We start from the raw sequence: 21,208 nt of genomic DNA, 5'->3' as shown, positions 1-21,208 counted from the left end.
TTTCCTTCAGTTCAGCTCTAATTTTGGTTATTTCTCATCTTCTGCCAGATTTGGGGTTGATTTCTTCTTGCTTCTTTAACTCATTCAGTGGTAAGTTTGGTTGTTAATTTAAGATATATATTTTAATGCTATGAATTTCCCTCCTAACACTGTCTTAGCTGTGTCCCAGATATTCTGGTATGTTGTATCTTTGTTCTCATTAGTTTCAAATAATTTCTTCATTTCTGCCTTAATTTCATTATTTACCCAAAAGTCATTCCTCAGCTTGGTTTATTCTGCTGTTAATATCTGTGATTGCATTATGAAATTATTATATTATGCTATTCAGCTTTGTCAGATCTGTTAGGTTTTTTTTTATACCAGCTATTTTATCCTTTAATCCCTGTACTGCTTTATTGTGATTCATACATTTTTAAATTGGGTTTTCCATCCTCCTGAATTTTGATGACCTTTAGTCCTATCCATATTCTGAATTCTATTTCTGTCATTCCAGCCAGTTCAGCCTAGTTAAGAACTCTTGCTGGAGGACTGGTGCAGTTGTTTGGAGGGCATACAACATTCTGGCCATTTGAGTTACTGGAGTTCTTGCACTGGTTCTTCCTCATCTCTGCATGAGGTATTCCTTTAATACCTCATTACTGAGTATGCAGTATAAACTGAGTACAGTCAATAGACTTCTTTTCTGGATGTTTTCACTGGAAAAAACCTTTGTGCAGGGTCTTTATTTGAAGTTGACTTCCTGTCTCTGGTTTCAGAGTGGGAAAGTTAGTGAGGTATTTTTGGTGTTGAAGCTTTGGGATGTGATTCAGTAGGTGGCACTCAGGCTTATTAGTCAGTTGGTAGACTCTTTATTGGTCACGTGGCTTCCCTGTTTCTTCACAATTGCAGCTACATTCCCTCTCAATGCTGCTCTGAAAGTGTGGGTGCCTCTCCCCCTTTAGTTCTGGCTGTAGACAGTGGTTTGGCACTCCTAGGCTGTCTACTGCAGCTCTGGGTGATCAATCTAATGTTTAGGTTCCTTCCCCAGCTTGGTGACAGCAGAGAAAGGAACCTTGGTAGAGGTCATGGCCAAGGGTCCCTTGCTTATCTCCTGGGGACTCCACTCTAGAGAGACCCAGGTCAGCAAATGTTTGGTGCAATCACTCTAGGATGGAGGGTCTGTGCTGTGGGCCCAAGCCAGGGGTCCCTGTCTGATGATGAGCAGTGGAGTGTGTGTGGAGCACGGGGGAGAGGGACTGACTTCTTCTCCTTGGGTTGATTGCAGCTTGTTGGAAGTGTAGATAAAGCACTTAGGGTCTTTGTTCTTTTGTTAGTCTGAGGGTAGCAAAGACAGTTCCACTGTAGAGGCAGTGGCAGAGAGGTTTACAGTTGCCCCTGGAGGCTCTGCCCAGGGAGTTGCCAAGTTGTTACTAGTTCGATAGCTCTGGCAGCGGGTGGCTGGAGGTCCAGTCTTGAAGGACCTTCCAGGTGAGGAGATATGGGAACAGGAACCCACATAACTGTCTAACCACTTTTCCATAGGGCTGCTGTGGTATCCTGGGGACCTGCTCCAGCGTCTACTTGCCTCTGATTTTCCAGTACCTGGAGGTATCACCAATGAAGGCTGAAAAACAGTAAAGATGGCAGCCAAAGATGGGAGCGCCATCCCAGGGAGGTACAGACCTGTTGCCAGCCTGAACACATCTGTAGGAGGTAGTTGGGGACCCCAGTTGAGAAGTCTTGCCTGGTGAGGAGGAATGGAATTGGGGATTCACTTAAAGAAGCAGTTTGGCCACGTTTTCATAGAGCATCTGTGCTGTGCTGAAGGTCTGCTTTAGCCCCTGGAAGTCTCAGACATTCCAAAACCCAAAGGCCAGAATAACTAAGTCACCCAAACAGCAAAGATGGCAACCTGCCCCTCCCTCTGGGAACTCCATGCCAGGGAGGTTAGAAACCTCTATTAGCCAGAGAACATTGGTGGGATAGTTGGAGACCATAACTGGGAGGTCCTACCTGGTGATGAGAAACAGAATTGGAGATCTGCTTTAAAAAGCAATCTGGCCACATTTTTGTGGAGTAGCTGTGCTGTTCTGGGGGATCCCTTCCATCCCTTGTCAGCTTGGACTCCCCAAGGCCCGAAGGCTAGAGTGGCTAAGTCACCCAAACAGCAAAGATGGCTGTCCACTCCTCCCCGGGGAGATCCATCCCAGAGAGGTGCACTGCTGCTGCCAGTGGCTGGCTGGAATTCCAAGCCAGTGGGTCCTATTCTGTGAGGTGCTGTGGAAATGGGGCCTGTAGACTATCACTGCTCAGTGCCCTGGATTCAGCCTCTTTCCCTAGAGGTAGGTACAGGAGTCTAACTGCCAGCTTTGCCAGAGTTGCAGTTACTTTTGCTCTGGGAAGTCCAGAGAGCCCAAGTATCTACGCCTCCTAGGTCTCTGCAAGTGCCTGCATGGCTACTCTGCAGAGACTCCATGTAGTTCTGTGTGTCAGACTGAAGGCCTTGTGGAGTGGGTTCATAAGGGGATCTCCTGACCCAAAGGTTGCAAAGATCCATGAAAGAAGTGTGGGTTCCCAGGGTCACACATTCACTTACTGCTTCCCTGGGCAAGGGAGGTTCCCTTGGCCCCGCATCACTGCCAGGTGGGCTGTTGTCTTGCCTTGCTTTCCTCCATTCTCCATGGGTCAGGTTGTTTCCTTGATTAGTCCCAGTGGATGGTTCAGTTGAAGATCCTGTATTTAATCACCCCTTCCATTCCTCTCTGTGAGAGCTATGCACACTAGCTGCTTCTAGTCAGCCATCTTTGCCACCTTCTCCAAATAACAATTCTTATTCTGTATACATCTATCAGAGCATCAACATACATAGGGCAAAAGCTGATAGAGCTGCAAGGATAAATAAATAAATCTACTTCAACACCCATCTATCAGAAATGGGCAGAACTAACAGACAGAAAGTCAGTAAAGACATAGTTGAACTCAACAACACTGGATATAATTGACATCTGTAGACTACTTCATCTAACGTCAGCAAAATACAGATTCTTCTCAAGCTCACATGAAACATTTACCAAGATATATCACACTTTGGGCCATAAAACACAGCTTAACAAACTTAAAAGAATAGAAATAACAGAATATCTGCTCTCAGATCAAAATGGAATTAAACTAGAAACAACAATGGAAAGATAGCTGGAATGTCCAAAAGTACTTGGAGATTAAACAACACACTTCTAAATGACATGTGGTACAATGAAGAAATCTCAAGAAAGTTTAAAAAATTGAATTAAATAAAAATCAAAACATAACATCAAAATGTATGGGATGCAGCATAACATCAAAATATATGGGATGCAGCTTGCAAAGAAATTTATGGCATTTAATGTATTAATATATTTTAAAAGAAGAAAATTCTAATATCAACCATCTAAGATTTTACCTTAGGAGATCAGAACAAGAGAAAATTAAATTGAAAATAAGCAAAAATAAAAAATAAAAAATTATTGCATAAATCAATGAAATTAAAAACAGGAAATAAAAAAACAAAATCAATAAACCCAAACTGATTATTTAAAAATATAAACAAAATTGACAAGCCTCTGCCAGGCTCACTAATAAAAAAGAAAGAAAGAAAGATTACTAATATTAAAAATAAAAAGGGACATCACTATGGATCCTACAGACATTAAAAGGATGATCAAAGAATACTATGAAGAACTTTAAGGTCATACATTTGATAACTTGAATTAAATGGATTAATTCCTTGAAAGAAACAATCTGTCTTAAGTCACACAAGAAGAAATAGACTATCTGAATAGGCCAATATCTATTAAAGGAATTGAATCAATAATTAATAGTTTTTCAAAATAGAAAGTGTTAGACCCAGATGGGTTTACTGGTGAAGTCTACCAACATTTAAGGAAGAAATTAAACCAATTCTGAAAAATCTCTTTCAGAAGATAGAAGCAGCAATGTCCCTCTTTTATTTGTGATATTAGTCATCTTATATGTTTTCTCTCTTTTTGCTTAGCCTGGCAAAGGGTTTATCAATTTTATTAATGTTTTCAAAGAAATAGCTTCTGCTTTCATTGACTTTGTTTATTGATTTTCTGTTTTCAATTTCATTAATTTATGCAATAACTTTTATTATTTCTTTTCTTGTGCTTATTTTGGATTTATTTTTTCTTCTTTTTCTAGTTCCTTAAGGTGATAGCTTGGATAATTGATGTTAGGTCTGTCTTCTAATATATCTTTCCTAACTCTTGAGGCCAGCATTCCCATAAGACCAAACAGATAATGACATTACAAGAAAAAAAATACTACAGACCAATATATTTGATGAATATTTGATGAATATGCAAAAATCCTCAACAAAATATTAGCAAATCAAACCAAGCAATATATGCAATGACTTATATGCCATAACCAAGTGGGATTTATCCCAGGTATAAAGGCTGGTTCAATATGCAAAAATCAATTAGTACAATTCATCACATCAAAAGGCTAAAGAAAAAAAACACATGATCATATCAATAGATGTAGGAAAAACATTTTTTTCAAAATCCAACACTGATTCATATCAAAAAACAAAACAAAACTCAATAGATAAGGAATAGAGGGGAATAGCCTCAAATTGATAAAGAACATCTACAAGAAACCACAATTCCCATTACACTTAATTCTAAGGAACTTTGAGGAAAGTATCCCTCTAAGGTCAGGAACAAAGCAAGATATTTCCCCTCATGACTCTTTGTCAATTTTATACTGGAAGTTCTAGCTAGGGCAATAAGGGAAGAAAAAGAAATAAAAGTATACTGATTAGGAAAGAAGAAGCGTAACAGTCTTTGTTCATAGGTAACATGATCATCTATGTAGAAAATCAGAAAAAAATCAACTAACAAAACTGGAATTAGTAAGTGATTATAGCAAGGTTGCAAGATGCAAATGTAATGCACAATCACTTTCTCATATATCAACAATGAACAAGTGGAATTTGAAATTTAAAACACAGTACCATTTACATTAGCACTCAAAAAACTGAAAAAAGTAGGTATACATTTAACTAAATATATACAAGATTTGTATGAGAAAAACTACAAAACTCAGATAAAAGAAAGCAAACAATAATTACATAAATAGAGAGATATTCCATGTTCATGAATAGGAAGATTCAATATTGCCAAGATGTCAGTTCTTCCCAACTTGATCTACAGATTCAGTGCAATCTCAACTAAACTCCCAGCAAGTCATTTTGTGGATAACAACAAACTGAGTCTAAAGTTTACATGGAGAGACAAAAACATCCAGCAGAGTTAATGCAATATTGAAGGAGAATAATGAAGTCAGATGACTGGCATTACATGACTTCAAGACTTCTAGTCTATAGTAATCAAGAGAATGTGTTATTGGAGAAAAAGTAGGCAAATAGATAAATAGAACAGAATAGAGAGCTCAGACATAGACCCACGTAATATAGGCAACTGACCTTTGACAAATGGATAAAGGCAACACAGTGTAGCAGAGATAATTTTTTCAACAAATTATGCTGGAAAAACTGAAAAACCCTATGCAAAAAAAAAAAAAAAAAAAGTAGAATAACCTAGATGCAGACTTCACATCCTTTACAAAATGAACTCAAAACATACCACAAACATAAATGTAAAATGCAAAACCATAAAACTTCTGAAAGATAACATAGGAAAATATCTAGATGACCTTGGGTTTGGTGATAACTTTTTATCTAAACACCACTTTGTATCCCAATGCCAAAAGTACAATCCATAAAATAAAGAATTGATAAGCTGAACTTGATTAAAATTAAAGTGTTCTTCTCTGTGAAGGACATCTCAAGAGAATAAAAAGTTAAGTCACAGACTGTGAGAAAATACTTGCGATGATATATCTGCTATCTGATAAATAAATGTTATCCAAAATATACAAAGAACTCTTAAAACTTAACAATTAAAAAAAAAAGCCCAGCTAAAAACTGGGCCAAAGACAAGAACAGACACCTCACCAAAGAAGATATACAGATGGTAAATATGCATATGAACAGGTGCTGCACATTATACGTTATCAGGAAAATGCAAATTCAAAAAAGGAGATACCAATATACACCTATTTAAATGGTCCAAATCCAGAACACTGACAACAACAATTGCTGGTGAGAATGTGAAGCAACAGGTACTCTCATTCATTGCTGGTGGCAATGCAGAATGGTAAGCCGCTTTGGAAGACAGTCTGGCAGTTTTCTACAAAATACTCTTACTACGTGATCTAGTAATCACTCTTATTGGAATTTGCCCAAAGGAGTTAAAAATTTTTGTCCACATAAAAACCTGCACATGGCTGGTTATAGAAACCTTGTTTATAATTGTTAAACTTTGGAAGCAACCAAGATTTCCTCAAGTAGATAAATTAATAAATAAACTGTGGTACATCCAAAGGAATTATATTCAGTGTAGTCCCCCCAAAATGTAATACTTAGGTATATATTTAACTAAATATTTATAAGATCTATCTGAGAAAAACTATAAAACTCTGATGAAAGAAATCAAAGAATTAAATGAATGGAGAGACATTCTATGTTCATGGATAGGGAGACTCAATATTGTCAAGATGTAAGAATCTAAAGATCAACATAGATCTATTGATTGATTTATCAAGCTATCAATCAGCCCATCTGAAAAGGCTATATACTGTAAGATTTCAACTATATGACATTTTATAAAAGGCAAAACAATGGAGATAGTAATATAATCAGTGGTTAGGGAGGAGGGAGGCATGAAAAGGCAGAGCACAGAGGATTTTTAGGACAGTAAAACTACTCATGGTGGTACTATAATGACAAATACATGTCATTATACATTTGCCCAAACTTATAAAATGTACACCACCAAGAGTGAACTCTAAAGTAAACTATGAGCTTTGGGTGATAATAATGTATATTTATCAATGGTAACAAATGTACCGTGTGTATGGATGCAGAGGGAATGTTGATAATAGGGGAAACTGCATATGTGGCACAGTGGGTATATGAGAAATCTCTGTATTTTCCACTCAACTGAAGTAAAACTACCCTAAAACTAGTCTATTTTTAAAGAAAGCATCTTAGAGTGATACACAATAATTTCTAACATCACTATCAAATTAGTAAAAAGAAGCACTGACACTGGATGTTTGCATTTAAAAAATTAATGAAGCTTAGAGAATACATTTAAGCCTTAAGGTGAAGTGCAGAAAGAGTTAATGGGAAAGACGTGTCTGGTAGTTCCCCACCTTTTTTTTTTTTTTCTTACTCACTCTACCTCCATGAAGAGCACCTAAAGACATATCTAGTAGCCAAGACTAGTCAATAATACGTTTCTATACTTGCTTGTTTTAAATTAGAAACAAATTGGTACATAGAAAAGCTAAAATTGATATAAAGACTTTGTTACATAAATATGAGCAATGTCCACAAGCCTGAGATGGTAAAGCATGACCCATAACTTCTCTTCTTTCAGATGATCCCTGGAGTCTTTTCTGAAGAATGTACACTTATCCTTGCCTCCATCTCAGTCCCAGAATAGGGTTTACCACCTTTCTTGACACAATGTCCACCATTCAGGTGCTTTTCAGCCTGCAGTAGTTTGGCCTTCTAACTCTACTGGGAATTGGCTCAAGGCAGAAATGTGCTGCTCAGTGTCTTCCTGGTAATATGGATGAAAATACCAAGTTTTGGGAAGATTTATAGTTATCCTGTAAACCATTTCTTGTGTCACTCCTTTGTGGGGAATGGTCAGAAACAATCTCAGTCCAAACTTTTATGGGGAAAAGAATTTCCTGAGTTACTTCTGAAGTGATCTCACTCACATATTATGTAGGAAAAGCTTTCTCTAAGCTTTACATAGCAAGAATGTTGTCATAAAAAGCATGCTTACCACAGACAAACCTCACTTCTAAAGAGCCACACCAACATTTCAGCTTCAGCCCTGATGATCTCTGTATCTCACATTCCTTCACTTACACTTTCTTTGAACTGTGTGGTCAATGCCTCCCCATCCCTAAATACAAAGCTTTCTTAATCACTTTCACGCCTACCTGACTCTCATTGTGAGAGATGACAGAAGCCCAGTGTTTCTAGGTTTATTGTAACGCTAGTAACGTTTATTGTAATGACAACCAGTTTCAACAAGCTACCAGTTGACATGTCAATTCCTCTGAAAACACTAACTTTGACTCTTGGAATGATTTAAGGAAGGCACAAGAGAATAGAGGAAATGAACCCATCTTGAAGCTTGGCCATTGTGATAGCCTGTCACTGTGTGACAGTCATTTCACATAGAGTGAGTTCTAAGGTATAACACATCTTCTTTTTTTTTTTTTTTTTTTTTTTTTTTGAGATGGAGTTTCACTTTTGTTGCCCAGGCTGGAGTGTAATAGCACAATCTCAGCTCACTGCAACGTCCACCTCCCGGTTGAAGCAATTATCCTGCCTCAGCCTCCCAAGTAGCTGGGATTACAGGCATGCGCCAGCACTCTTGGCTAAATTTTTGTATTTTTAGTACAGACGGGGTTTCTCCATGTTGGTCAGACTGGTCTCGAACTCCTGACCTCAGGTGATCCACCCACCTCGGCCTCCCAAAATACTGGGATTACAGGCGTGAGCCACCATGCCCAGCCTGGTATAACACATCTTCTAAGACAAGACGTCTGTGGGAGTCAGTAGACAGCCTTTGGTGGGAACAAGAAGTATTTCAAGAACAAGATTCATCATAATTGTCCTTCTGTGACTCGTCACAGAGCCAAAATATCACCTTTCTTGACTCCAGAATAGATGGCCCCTCCTCCAGCCACTCCTGTCAAAACTGTACTCCACTCCCTTCCCTAGGATTCCTCCAAATCCTCACAATCAGATAAAGGCACTGCCTTTGCTCAGCCTCCATAGCATTATGTACCTACTGGATATTTTAAATATTCAGTTTGCATTATAAATGTGTAATTGTTTAATCTCTTTATTAAATGGTAAAAAGGCAAGAACATTTTTTTAACCTCCACACGACCTAGTGCTATACCTTGACCTAGTAGGAACTTGGTATTTGCCACTACTAAATACAGATGGTCTGCCACTATCACCAGTATGTTGCTAAGATTAATATTTATTTTTATTAGTCTAATATATTTGAAAGCTTCAAAAAGAGACATTCTAATAAATTCCAATGAAAAAATATTTGCTAGGATTCAATTAGAGCTTTTATGCCTTTAAAAAAAATAGTTACTTAGTCCAAAAATCTAGGATCTAAGGATTTTTTTTTATGTAAGTCATTGGATGTAAGCAGATATATGTAATATGATAAAGCAACATTTAAATTATTAATAACAATTAACCATAGTAGAACAGAGTGTTTTTCTTTTTCTGCCACTGAAATGTGCATTCTGTCCCTTTAGAGGGTGGTTATGTAACATGCCATTGAAATCCTACCTGCCCCATCTCAAAACTGGTAGGGAGCCTGCTTGCCAACCCCAAATGTCTTACATTTCTTCTCCTATTTCATCCTAAGAATTACCCAGTCATTTTCATCAGGCTTCCATTCCAGGGCTCCTCCTGTAGCCCAATGTTGCAGACAGGTACAGTCAGCAAGTGTGCCAAGTGACAGGAGCCAATCCTGGAAATCAGAGTTAGAGAATCTCACACACACACACATACACACACACACACGCACACACAATACCCAAGCTAACCACAGTTATCAGAATCACTGAGTTGTGAAAATCGTTCATTTTGTAATCATTATGTTAATTAGTTAATCATTGCACAGATTAGTGATGATGACGACCTTTGGTTTGTGCTCCTTTAAACTAGTTAACTATGGGATGGAAAATCAAAATCACAACTGAAAATATCAGAGAGGGTTGCCTGTTTTCTTCACAAACACAGAGCCATAGACACTTCAACAACAAGTGATTCCAATGGGGCAATAGAGAAATGAATGGTAAGATCACACGGATTAGCTTCTGATGTACTCACCTCTCCCATGGGGGCCTTAACTCTGATTTCTTATTCAGTCCGCCTGGGGATTTGGTTCAATCTCTTAGTTATATGGATGAGGTTATACAGATGAGAAGAGATCCATGCAGCACACACACCCTGGAAGCCTGCAGAGCCAGTGCATCTGAAACAGTGAGGAAATCAGGGGTTGTTCAGCAGATGGTTCGGGAGGCAGCAGGAAGCCAGGAACACTGAGTCTTATTCAGTTTCTTTAAGGCAAGGTAATAGAGCACATAACAGAGCAGGAGTCCTCCATGTATGGACCCCAGACAGGACCAGCAGCACCAGCGTCACCCTCAAACACGTTAGAATAGTAAATTATTGGACCCTACTCTGGACCTATTGAATCACAAATTCTGGAGTTGGAACGCAGAAATCTGTTTAAACAAACGCTTCAGGTGTTTTTGATGCACTCCAGTGTTTGAGAATCCTGCAACAGGAGATAGTCAAGCAATCATTTGTATTGCCTTTTGAGAAAGCTCAACTTGCTTCTAGATATGAGTGGACCTAGATCTGGAAACTCACTGAAAACCTCACTGCTAATAGACTGTGAAGGTCATAGTGGGAATTTGAGAAATAACTTCTCTTTCCTATCCAGAGTAACTGATCGGTTCTAACAGTTTCCAGGAATGGACATCCAGTTGAGTTCCCTCCATTAGGACCTGCTGTGGGACAAAGTTGCCTACATCATCATCATCATCATCATCACCACCATCACCACCAGCATCGTCATCATAACTGCCAACATTTACACAGTGGTTGCTATTTGCCAAGCACAATTATTAGAACTTTATAAATATTTCTCCACTTAATCTTCATATATATATACACACACACACACACACGCACACACACACACACATCATGGTGTTGTATTGTATTTGTATTCTCCCCATTATACAAATGAGGAGACTGAAACAAAGAAAGATTAAGTGATCCTTCAATAATTTCACCATCCCTAAGGGGCAGAACAGGGTTTTGAACCCAAGTAGACTGCCTCCTGAACTCTATTCATGAACTCTGCACAAGAAAGGCAACCTAGATAGTGGTTGAGACCTCCTGATTTACGGCCAGGACATCTGGATTTTAATCTGGCTGCAGCACTTACTATTATCAGTCATCTATTAATTGGCCTCTAGTCTCACCCTTTCCTAAAAATCCATCTTCCAAATGGTAAAATAATTATCTCTCCTATGCAAATACATTCTTGCCATTATCCTCCTTAAAATTTTTCCATTATTCATGTTCCCTGTAAGATAAAATCTAAACATACTATGCCATTCAAAAGGAGTATCTGCCCACTCATCCTGCTTCATCTTCTACCATTCTTTCCCACATGCTAAGCCTCAGCCATCCCAAACAGCTCACTATTCCTTGAATAAGCCAGCCCATAATTCCTAGAAGGAAATTTCCTATCATCCAAAGTTTCTCTCACTTGGAAAATTCCTAGTTATTTTAGTTTTCGCTAAACCACTGCTTCCACTGGGGAAGCCTTCTCTGGGTGCCCCCTACATAGGCATACAGCATTCTTTTCTTTCTGCTTTCATTAGTCATATCTCCTTCATCACAGTGGCCCTGATATTGCATTGGAATTACCTGCCTGTCTCTCCTGCAGCCTATGAGTCTTTAAGAGCAGAAATTGTCATTTCATCTTCATCATAGCCCCAGTGCATATCATACGTGCAAATTGGTTAAATGAATGAATGAATTTAATAAGACCAGTGCACCCCCTCACTGCAGGGAAGGCAAAAGACAAGGTTAAGGGGTAACTAGAGAGACAAATGAAGTAGTAATGAAGTGATATAGTTGGTGTGAGATAATGCTCCAGGAATCCAATGTAGAAACAATGAAGCAATCCTAAGCACATGGTTGAACTTGATATGCTTCATTTCCTCACATGATATCATTGAGATAGCTTCAACTGGGCATCCAATCCTGGGACTCATTTAGCGGAAAATGTCTTTATCTATCCAAAGATTTTTTTTTAGTAACTCTCTATGGCACAAAATTTTGAAAGTCCCAATAGGATTTTCCTATCATGGCTGTGGAAAGGGGTTCTCCTGATGGATGTTTAGCTCACAGCCACAGTGATCAGAGGGCTCGCCCCAAAAATGATCATTCACAAAGGTCACATGGAGGAGTAAGTGGCAGCAATGGCTGTCATGAAAGAAAAGATCTGAAAATGAAGACATGAGAAGCCCAGATTTGAGTCTTTAACCATCAAACATCTACGTCTTAAACTAAAAAAAGATTTTTTCTTAAACTTAAGTTTCTCTTTTGCTAAGAATAATATGAAACTATCAAAAATACATCTAGTATTTCATTATAGTAGCTTGCATAGTTTAACAGTGCATCTAACAGTCCTTGCCTGATGATTGAATTCAATCTGTTAGTAGCTAATTTTAATACTATTATGTCACTATTATTATTCCAATGTAATTTGTTATAATACATATTATGTCATAACATATATAATAATACACACACATAAAATACATTAAAAATATATACATCTATGTGTGTGTGTGTATACATATATATATAGAGAGAGAAATAGATATTAATATATCAAGGAAGAGTAAAATGTTAAACTGAAAAACAAATCCTAGTGGCACACTGATTTACCAAAAACCTGCCATATTAAAAAGCTTCAGAATTTTTTTCAAAGGATTGCTCTAGAAAGTCATAGTTGGCTCAAAATTGTTCCCAGGGTGAAATTTTCTAGATTTTAGCTTCCAATCATTGTTTAAAATTTGCCAGATAATAAAAGAGGGGGGCATCATCAAGGGAATGATCTAAGACCTTTGGACACACTTCTGAAAACTCTAAAAGAGGCTATTTACCAAATGTAACACAACCGTAATTCTAGATGTGAGATGAAACCCCATATCCTTAACAGTTTAAAAGCAGCAATGGTATCAAGAAACATGTTGAACCCCTGCTCTCTGTTGTCCTTTTTAGGATGCACATGGACCCAGTCTTTCATGGGTTACACATATTTGATTAGACAGATACAGGCGTAAACACAAACAGATGACAAAATTAAGAAGAGAGTCTATCCTAAGCCTTACAGGATCAGTACAAATCAAAAGCATACTTCAAGAATCTGGAGTGGGAAGAGATCCCACACTGAATAACGAAGCCCTTATGAAAAAAAAAAAAAAGTGAGGGAGGGAGAGAGAGAAAGAGAGAGAAGAGATCTTGAAGTCTTCATGGAAGAGACCATGAAGGAAGTACAATTTGGAAGAGAAGGGTGTAACAGGACAGGAGTGTGAAGAGGACAAAGGCACGGAGACAAAACAGTATATCTTCACTGCAGGGACTTCACTGCAGCACTTCACGTGCTGTTCCCCTGACTGAGATGCTTCCCCCTAGATATACATACAGCTCATCCCTCACTTTCTCCAGATCTTTACTCAACACCACCCTCTCAGTGGGTACCTTATCCAAAATGTCAGTCCTTGCCACCCCCTAAAATTTTATATTACCTCTTCCTGCTTTAGATTTTCTCTTCAGTATTTGTCACTACCTAATCTACTTTATATTTTAATGATTTATCTTAGTTATTTTTTCTTTCTTCCACTAGAATGTAAACTCCCCAAAGCAGGAAATCCAATAAATATTTGTTGAACAAATAAATAAATCATACAGAGGACAAAGGGATTGAAGAAGAACTATTATTAAAATATCGGTTGACAGAAATAGAAATTTTACATGGGAGAGCCAGGTTCACAAATTTGGGCAGACAGTTTGGAGACAATTTGGAGAGAAGCTAGAATATCCTGCCAAGGACTCGTAAATAAAAGGCTCCTAGGAGAATCTGAGGGTGTCACTTGGTCTACCTCTCTCATTTCCAGGCAATTCCACACTTAAGCCATCCCAGACAAAACAAGATATTCAGCTTTCTGTCTACACAGAGTATATTGCATGTTTCTTTTTTTGTTTTGAGACAGGGTCTTGCTCTGTTGCCCACGTTGGAGTGCAGTGGTGGCATGACCCCAGCTCACGGCAACCTCTGCCTTCTGTACTCAAGTCATCCTCCCACCTCAGCCTCCCAAGTAGCTGGGACCACTGGCATGCACCACCATGCCCGGCTGATTTTTTGTAGTTTTTGTAGAGACGAGGTCTTGCCATGTCACTCAGGCTGATCTTCAACTCCTGACCTCAAGCGATCCGCCCACCTTGGCCTCCCAAAGTGCTGGAACTACAAGCATGAGCCACCGCGCCCAGCTCATTGCATGTTTCTTAGAAGTTGAGGCAAACATCACAAAGCTCAAATTTCTAGCCTCGCCACTCCATTTTCAACCTCAGAAAGGGAAATTTACATCTTTGTGGAGCTAAGCCGTTGAATTCCTTCTCAGTGTTTCAGGTGATTGAGCCAGGATATAACTTACATTTACTCCATTGGAAAAGCTATAAAGGGCAAGGGTGGTTTAGTATGAACATGCATTTTTTTCTGCTCTGAACTCAGGGAGAAACAGCTCCCTGAAACCTACAAGAGGCCTCTGGCGCATTGGCATTCACCACTATGGTTGTGCTCACAAGCAGAGGATATTCTAAGCAGTTGGAGCCTTGAATGACAAGTATTTACTACCTGTTTGTGTGCCCTAGGCAGGGTCCTAAACTCTACCTGCATTCATTTCTGGTATCTCTCACCTGTCTAGATGGGAAGGAGAGGTATAAGAAGACATGAGACCCAATATATTTCAAATATGCTATATGAAAGGGAATCAGACTTCTAGCCAGCTGTCACTCCATACCAAAAGCCACTGGTGCATAGAGCATGCACAGGTGCAAGTATCCATTGGCAATGTAAGCGCCAACTCCTACCAGCAGGGAGCATGCAATTTAAAAAGAAAAAGTGTAAAAGGAAATGACATGAAAAAGAAGTGGCGGATGGGGCAGAAACAGGGAGACATCAAGTCAGTCACAAACTGAACACAGTAGGCATTCAATATTCACTTCCTTAATTACATTATTTGGTGAAAGCTGAATTTGCCTTTAAGGAACATTTACTCCTACTTAGTTTAAATGTGCCTTCCTAGAACCAACAATAAGCTGTTGCACCAACTAGCAACAACAAGCTTCTGACTGCATCCCTCTGACTGATGAGATGAAAAAACAACATTCCTAATTAGCATTTCAAATTCATAAGTAAAATAGTCAACAGACTGCAATAAAAACAAAAGAATTTAAACACACACAAGCAAATTACCCTCTTTTCTTGACTCTTTTAAATAAGGCAGGAAGATAACTTTCTGTTTTCAAATTATTCTCATTGCATTTTCACATTACATATAATACTTACTTTTCCAATACGAACATCACACAGTTCATATTTACTTTACAACAGGAAAGGCATAGATAGTATTTACCAATTTGGGTTTTTTTTTAACTGAAAACATCAATGGAGGTTAAATGGATAGTGTAACTGTCACTGAACTTCTGTTTTATTTTGAGCCCAGCAATGGGTGTGTGCTTTATATTTTCTTATACAGTTTTGTGGATTAAGGCCCTAATCCTCTGCTGTCCTACATCTTCCATTTTTCAAGTTATGCTGTTAATAATGTGATTATATATAAAAAATTACTTGCAGTGCAGTTTCAATGCATTTTGAAGCAGTAACTTGTGTCTTTGGAATTTAAAGTACTGATTCAAAACAAAGGAAAGGTTTAATTCTTATTTTACTTTCCTCTTTAGATGTATCTTTATTAACCAGTTTGCCACTTATACTTTGCCTATATAGGCAAGAGATATATATTTTGCTGATATTTTAATGCTCCTGAAAATTACTAATTTTCTTAGAACCCATAATTTCAAACATAGTAGTGTTAAGATTTTTCTGGAAACGGAAGGGGAAAAGCTGAATACCTATCAAATACCTTTTCTGTATCTTCTTCTTTGTGTGCTGAGTGTTTTACATGACAGCTCATTTCTATGTAAGTATATTATCCTTGTTTTACCTCTGATGAAACTGAAACTTAGTAACTGGCCCAGGGTCACACTGCTAGAAATAGCTGAGCTGGAATTGAATGCAGGTCTGTTGAATGACAAGGCCGGGGCTCTTGTCCACATAGGGACAGAAGACAGAATTATGCAACAACTGGGAGGAACTTCAGAGATGGCCTAATGCACCACGACAAACCCTCTCTCCCTCTCCTGCCTGATTACAACTCTGCCAAATACACACATTTCACAGACAAAAGCACTGTGAATCAGGTTATTCAAATGCCTCACCAACTCACAAGTTACGCAAATGGTGAACATACTCATACAAAGTGACATTCAACAGTTTTAAAGATGAAAAATTATTTTCTAGTTTCTCCTCCACCCCCATTTTTAAAGTCAACTTTATTAGGATTATAATTTGTACTCAGAAAACTCCATTTATTTAAGGTATGCAAATTAAGAAGTTTTGACAGATGCGTACACTCTTGAAACCACTCCAATGGTCAAAACACAGAAGATTTCCACCATCCCCAAAAGATACCCTCTGTTCCGTTGTACTCTATTCTTCCCTCTACCCATACCCCAAGGCAAAAACTGATCTGCATTGGTTGCTATTGATTAGCTTGCATGTTCTACGATTTTATGTAACTAAATTTATATTCAGATAGATTCCTTTGTGTCTGAATTCTTTCCCTTAGCATGATGATTTTGAGATTCCTTCATGATGTTTTGTGTGTTAGTAGCTCATTCCTTTGTATTGCTGGGTAGTACCCCCTTATATGGCTGCACCACACTTTGTCTCTCCATTACCTGCTGAAAGACATTTGGGTTATTTCCAGTTCTTATAGCTACAGCAAATAAAATTACTGTAAATATACGTATACAAACTTTTATGCTGTCATATGTTTTTATTTTTCTTGGGTAAATACCTCAGAGTGGGATGGTTAGGGTGTATGTAAAGTGTATGTTCAACTTTTGAAAAATTGACATCTTCCAAAGTGGTTATACTCTTTTACATTCCCACTAGCAATGTTGCATTCCAATGCCTCTACATGCTTGCCAGCATTTAGTCAAAGTTTTCAGTCTTTTTAATTTTAACCATTCTGGTAGACATACAGTGGTTTTCATTTACATTTCTCCGATGACCAGTGATGTTGAGCATGTTTTCTTGTGTTTATTAAACATAAGAATATCTTCCTTTGAAAGTGTCTATTCCACAATTTTACTCTTTTTCATAGAATTTTGCTTATTACAGAGTTGTAGTGTTCTCTGTCTATTCTGTATAAAAACACTTTTTGTAAGCTATATACTCTGGTGGTTTTATAGTTATGTGTACAAATTATTGGATACTCGTCCACTCAAGAGGTGGAGCTTAATTCAGCTTCCCTTGTGTATGGGCTGGATTTAAGGACTCACTTCTAACAAATAGAACATCACAGAGTTATGGGATGTTGCTCCAGAGACTTGATCACAAAATGACCGCAGCTGCTATCTTTAGTGCACTCACTCACTTCTCTCTCTTCAGCAACTCACTCAAGGAGAAGGGAGCTGCCATGTCCTGAGGACAGACAAGAGGCCTGTGGAGAGGCTCATGTGTCCAGAAACTGAGGTAATCTTCTGGATCTTCTACCAGTAGCCACATAAGAGGGCCTGAAAGCAGATCTTCCCCAAATTCAGTCTTTAGATGACTTTATCCCAGCCAACAGCTTAATTGCCAGTTCCCAGATTTTGGCCCACAGAAATTGTGAGATAATAATCGTTTGTTGTTGCAAGTTTCTAAGTTTTGTGGGTAATTTTTTATAGAGCAATAGATAACTAACACATAACATTGCAACAACTTTCTCCAATTCCATGGCTTTAATAAATAAAAATTGCCTTTTTATTTTTCTAAGGGTGTCTTTTGAAGAGCAAAAGATTTTAATTTTGATAAAGTCCATTTTATCATTATTTCTTTAATGGTTCATGATTTGGCCATTTAAGAACTCTTTGCCTTCTTCGGGAACATAGAGATTTTCTCCTATGTTTTCTTCTAGAATTTTTATCCTTTTGGTTCTTAAATTTACATTTACCATCCATTTTTGCTTGTACTTAGCAAATTCTTTTGCAGGACTTTTCCTTAATTCAGCTAAAGATGAGGTTCTTTGTCCCACAGCCATGAAAATTCAGGCTCGCAGACAATATGAATGATGAGTAGGACAGGGTTTTATTAGGTGAAAAGGAAGAAAAGGGGGAAATAGGGACTCTCACAAGGACAGAGTCTCTGCTAGAGTACTTGCCACCAGCATCTTGAATCGCAGGTTCCACACAGGAAGAGGAGGGGCCAGGCTCTTCCCCACTGCAAATGGCCCAAACTTCCCAAGGTTCCACCCCTGTGTGCATTCCTCCCAGTGCACAGGCTTGTTGGAGATTATCCGGGGACCCCCTCTCATCTGGCACACTCATTATCTCTTGAATGAATGCAACATTCATTTTGTATGATCTGAGGTAAGAATCGAGGTTCATTGTTTCTTTACAAACATCGAGTTGCTCCACCATCACTTGTTGAAAACACTTTCTTTTCCCCATCAAATTTCCATCTTTGTGAAAAATCAACTGATCATAAATATAAGAGCCTATTTCTGGGTTTTTCTGTTCCATGCATCTATGTATCTACTCCTCCACCACTACCACACAGTCTTGATTATTTAACACTATATCAAGTCTTGAAATTCAACTTTGTTCTTCTTTTTAAATTTATTCAATAATTTGCGTTTTCATATATGTTTTATAACTAGCGTCTGAATTTCTAAAAACTAGCATGCTGACCCTTTGATTCAGAATATAATGAATCTGTAGATCAATTTAGGAAGAATTGAACTCTTAAGAAAATTGAATGTTTACTGTGTATGTTTAAAAAATTATTGACTCAGGGGGACATTAGTAGTATGGAAAATCATACTTTAAGGGAAATTCTGTTGTACAATTATGTGCCTTTTTCTGAAGTTACTTTTACATATGCCTCAGTTTCCTAGTCTATATGTGGGAAAATGGGATACTTACCTCTGAGGATCACAACAGAAATATTAGAGAGAGTATAATTATAGGATAGAGTCAAGTAAAAGAATTAAAGGGCCGGGCGCGGTGGCTCTCGCCACTTTGGGAGGCCGAGGCGGGCAGATCACGAGGTCAGGAGATCGAGACCATCCTGGTTAACATGGTGAAACCCCGTCTCTACTAAAAATACAAAAAATTAGCCGGGCATGGTGGTGGGCGACTGTAGTCCCAGCTACTCAGGAGGCTGAGGCAGGAGAATGGCGTGAACCCAGGAGGCGGAGCTTGCAGTGAGCCGAGATGGAACCAGGGCACTCCAGCCTGGGTGATAGAGTGAGACTCCATCCCAGAAGAAAAAAAAAAAGGAATTAAAGACATGTAGTCTTATTCGGCTCTAAGAACTTTGGGGGATAAATTATTTTTAGAATAATTTTGAAAAAATTATTTAACAATGCATCTTAACTAGTAAATTTATTTTGTTTTCGGTTCATTTTCTGGTGACCTACAAAAACAAGCAGCCAATGTTTTACCCAAACCTGATAAGGAGCTGGCTTTTTTTCATTCATTTGTTCAACATTCATTTACTATGTACCAGCATGGATGAGGCACTGGGTACAGGGTATGCATATGTGTGTGTGTGTGTGTGTGTGTGTGTGTACGTGTATTATTGGTGTGCATAAGTACACCCATAATTGTGTGTGTCTTTATTTGTATTTGTATATTTTGATGAAAACTCCTGTAATTGTTCTTCTCCTTCTCCCCCAATCTTTTGAGCTAAGATTGAAATTATGTATCACTGATTATTTCAGTCTGTTCTCAAAACTATTTCTTTCAGCTTATTTTGTCCCTCATATTGTTGCAAAAACATGATTTCTCTGGCCTTTGCTCTGAGGTTTGAAGGAGGGGAAGACAGAGACTGAAGTTAGAGGTAATGATCATGTGATGATCTTTTCCTATTTCAGATCCCAGGCCATAAGCATCCCACCTTACAGGAGAAATACAACAGCCAACAAATATTTACTAGGTGCCTGGATTGAGTATATTGAAGGCTGTTTATGTCAATATCATCACAACTTGAACTACACTGTTTACCTGTGATGGTGGAAGAATGCTGAAAAGATGTAGGCAGAGCTGTGAGGAGGCTCCAGCAACCATCCAGGTGAAAAGCAATGAAAGTCAGGACCAGTGGTGACAGCAGAAATGGAGATAAGTAGATGGATATGGGAAGTATCACAACTGCTGATGGATTGGATACAGGATCTGAGAGAGAATGATGCCCAAGTTGCTGCAACTGCAGGATGCCGTTATGTTCACTGAGATTTGGTAATAGTGAATGTTGGTCAGGGTTAGTAGAGGGAACATGATGAATTTGTTTGGTTCATGTTGAATTTAAGATGTTTTTGAGATGACTAAGTGGATACATGAGGACATGCTCGACCTGGTATTTAAAGGAGAGACCTGGACTGGAGATACACATTTCCAAGTCATGGCCATGTGGGCAGGAATTTAATCCTGATCATAGAGTTTGCCTGAGGAAGAAGTATAGAGCAAGAAGAGGACAGGGCCCAGGAATGAGTTTTTGGGAATTCTGATATTTAATGATCATATAGAGTAGCATGAGTCTGAAAGGGAATTAAGGAAGAACAGGGAGAAAATGTAGTTGAAAGACCAGTAGAGGGTGAAAGCCAGAAGAAAACAGTGTTTCAAAAAGGTGCGGATGACGCGAGTGGGGCTATAGTGTTCAATACTGCTGAAAATTCAAGTAAAATGAAAACTGGATGAACACACAATTTCATAGCAGGATATAGTTTCCAGCTAAGGAGAGTCTTATTTGTGAAAAAGAGAGAGAAAGAAAGAAAAAGAGGAAGACGAAAGGAAGGAAGGAAGGAAGGAAGGAAGGAAGGAAGGAAGGAAGGAAGGAAGGAAGGGAGGGAGGGAGGGAAGGAGAGAGGGAAGGAAAAGGAGGGGAGGGGAGGAGAGGGGAGGGGAAGAGAGGGGAGGGGGAGAGAGGGGAGGGGAGGGGAGGATAACTTCTTAGGAGAAATAAATCAAAACAACCCAGAAGTGTGATTTTTGGTACTTTCTACCTATGGATTGGAGATTTCAAATTTTAGATTCCTCTTTTCATCTACCTATGAATTAGATATTTCAAGTTTCAAATTCCTCTTTTCATTATCTTCTTTAGCTAGCAAGAAGAAAATAACTTTCCTTACCTTTTGA

General features: G+C 38.5%; 1 long non-coding RNA gene across 1 annotated transcript; it reads left to right on the top strand.

The window, feature by feature from the left end:
- The first annotated feature begins 973 nt into the window (after positions 1 to 973).
- On the top strand, positions 974 to 20,894 carry LOC103875731. Its single transcript, XR_002515627.2, has 3 exons — positions 974 to 1,654; positions 17,484 to 17,567; positions 19,951 to 20,894. It is a non-coding gene; the product is annotated as an uncharacterized LOC103875731 (long non-coding RNA).
- Positions 20,895 to 21,208: the final 314 nt, after the last annotated feature.

This window comes from Papio anubis, chromosome 9, assembly GCF_008728515.1.
Source record: "Papio anubis isolate 15944 chromosome 9, Panubis1.0, whole genome shotgun sequence".
NCBI classification, from domain to species: domain Eukaryota; kingdom Metazoa; phylum Chordata; class Mammalia; order Primates; family Cercopithecidae; genus Papio; species Papio anubis.
Note: the sequence above shows the minus strand (reverse complement) of the source record. Positions and strands in the feature narration are given on the sequence as shown.